The 2,909-nt window shown below is 37.3% G+C and overlaps 1 pseudogene; it reads right to left on the minus strand.

The window, feature by feature from the left end:
- Nucleotides 1-1,986: 1,986 nt before the first annotated feature.
- LOC102853081 lies at nucleotides 1,987-2,235 on the minus strand (annotated as a pseudogene).
- Between the last annotated feature and the right edge of the window lie 674 nt (nucleotides 2,236-2,909).

A 2,909-nucleotide genomic window follows, 5' to 3' on the forward strand; every position in this document is an offset into this window, starting at 1 on the left:
GCATCTAGTGGATTTGAACCGTGCGCCTCTGGGATTGCAGTGCAGACTTTTGTTTTCTTGATACTAAAAACTTACTCACATCGAAGGCTATAATCCTTGATCAGAATGTGTTTCAAGTCCTCTTCACTTTCAGCAAGTGAGTTTGTGTCGACTGCATAATGCAGACTGTTGAATCTTCCTTCAATTCTGATGCTACATTCTTCTTCATAGAGTCCTTCTTGAATGATTTCTTCTACATACAGATTGAACAGGTATGGAGAAAGGATACAGCCATGATACACACCTTTACTTATTTTAATCCATGCAATGTTCTCTTGCTCTATTTGAACAACAGCTCTTGGTCTAGGTTTTAAGTTTCAAAAGAACACAATTAAGTTGTGGGAGATTTTTATAATCCACACAGTCAAGTGCCTTTCCATAGTCAATGGTAGTCACAAATAGACATCCTTCTGGTATTCTCTGCTTTCAACCAAGATCCATCTGACGTCTGTAATAATATCCCTGGTGCCATGTCATCATCTAAATTTAGCTTGAATCCGAAAAGTTCTCTGTCTACGTGCCATTTTTGAATGGTCTTTAGCAAGATATTACTCCTGTGTAGTTTCCAGATTCTGTTGGATCACTATTTTGGGGAATGAGAACAAATATGAGTTTCTTCCAGTGAGTTGGCCAGGTAGTTGTCCTTCAAATTTCCTGGCATAGCTTAGTGAGACCATGTAGGAGATATTCCAAGTAAAATGCTTATTAGCTTAGAGTAAATATGCCCTGGAGTTATGTGACAGATACTGGATTATCCCCCAAATCACATCTTTCCCCTATCCAGACAAACAGTATCTTTTATTTTTTTCACTTAGAAATTCACCTTTATTTAAAATTATCTCCTCTAAACAAAGATGTCATTCCAGCCCTTTAAAATACTGTTCCTGATGATTTCACAAGAAATATTTACATAATTTTACCTTTCCCCATAAAACGGTATTGTGGAATGAGCAAATAATCTCACAAGATGATTTAAGACATAAAAACAAAAACTTATCTAGCATAATAAATGTTCTAATGAATAAAGAATTAAGAATCAGACACCTAAATATCCATCAAAACATGGTAACATGGGATAATGGTGGAGGACAATGACTTATAACAAATATTTTCTTACATAGTATAATTTTTAGTATTTCGAGATGGTCATAAAAGCTAACATTTAATGCTGACTTTGAAAACAAAAGTCATCATTGTAAAAGGACACAGACTCTTCTACACAGGTTTTTCTACTGGTGAAAATTTGTAGGTGCTGGTCTAATCTCATCATTCAGACAAATTCATAAAGTAAATTCATGAAAACAATGTAAAACAAAACACAACCAACAGATCAACATGAGACTCAATGACTTACAAAACTAGAACTCTCTCCCCAAATCAGGGAGTTTCTCCTCATTAGATACTAAAACTTGGATTTTTTTCAGTTGGGGCTACGGTCAAAATATTTAACAAAGAAGTTTAAAATAAAATTATCTATTTGACATTTTATAGGCAGTAGTTACTTTTGAAAATGCCTTTAAATTTTATCTGGGAGAATAATCACCCTCATATCATAACTAAATTATAAGTAACTTTGCAAACTTTGGGGGGGAAAAATCATCCCTGAGTAGTGAGAAATAGAAAAAGCTCTATTAACATAGATGAGACAGTCCTGTACCCTTTAACAATCTTTACCACAGCATGGGTTCTTATTAACAATCAGCCATAACATGTATTTCAATCCTGGATAGTCACTGTCTTTGTTGTATTAATCTGATCTTTTTATAATGAAACTATAAATGCAACAGTAAAAAAATCAGATAAATAAGAACTCTTGTTTTATTGTCAGCTTTACATTTTTGTCAAGTGCGAGGTTGACCAGCAAAGATATCTATTTTTCAATAATCTTGAAGCAGTAACTTCTGCCGGCACCTTCTTCTTCAGAGTTTCCATTTCCTTGGCTGGGCTTCACCCAAATAATAAAAGTAATACAATTACAATTGAGTTTACTATTATCAATGGCATTCGCATCACGGTTCTTACAGATGGAATGAGGTTCATTAGCTGCGATTTAATTCCTGGTTCCTCTCCGAATCCGCCAATTCCCTGGTCTGTTCCCTAGCCGATGTTCTTGAGGAAGCGCTCCTCGTGCAGCACGGCGATGGCGTTGACTCAGAGCAGGGCGGCCTTCAGCAGCGAGCACAGGGTGAAGGCCATGGCCGCCCGGAGCAGCCCTGGACACCAACCGCTTCCACTCCCGCCGCTGCCGCAGCTGCCGCTGGCGACGTGGAGCCGCCACCGCAGCTAAACAGTACCTCTCTTGGAACCAAACTCGTACCCGATAAAAGACTCCAATTAAGGACAAAAAATTGGAATATAAATTTATACAAAGAAGATAAGAAAATTGTTGATAAATCTATGAGAACATGCGTAACATCATTAATTATTATTTTTTAGGAGCTGTCGAATCAAGTGTGAGCCATAGCAAGTTTATGAACAACAAATCTGAACCTTTTCCTAACCTGTGCATACTTACACTTTCTGACACTTTTGAGCCCATTGTAGCAGTCACTGTGACAATCAATGTGGTTGAAGGTTTTATTCTCTTTAGCCCTCTCTCCACCTTTCCAAGTATGATGTTCCTCTCCAAGAAATAGCTTCTCCCAGCAACATATCCAAAGAATGTGAGATGAAGTTTTATCATCTTTGCCTCCAGGGAGCACTCTGACTAAACTTCTCTTCTATGACATACTTGCTGATTCTTTTGGTAGTCCATGGGATATTCACTTTTCTTCAATACCACAGCTCAAAGGAATAAATTATTCTTCTGTCATCCTTATTGATTGTACTCAGATGCTTAGCACTTAAGTGATTAAAAAGACCGTGGTCTG

The sequence above is a fragment of the Elephantulus edwardii genome, unplaced genomic scaffold, assembly GCF_000299155.1.
Source record: "Elephantulus edwardii isolate Elephantulus edwardi_28Jun2011 unplaced genomic scaffold, EleEdw1.0 scaffold00130, whole genome shotgun sequence".
Lineage (NCBI taxonomy): Eukaryota > Metazoa > Chordata > Mammalia > Macroscelidea > Macroscelididae > Elephantulus > Elephantulus edwardii.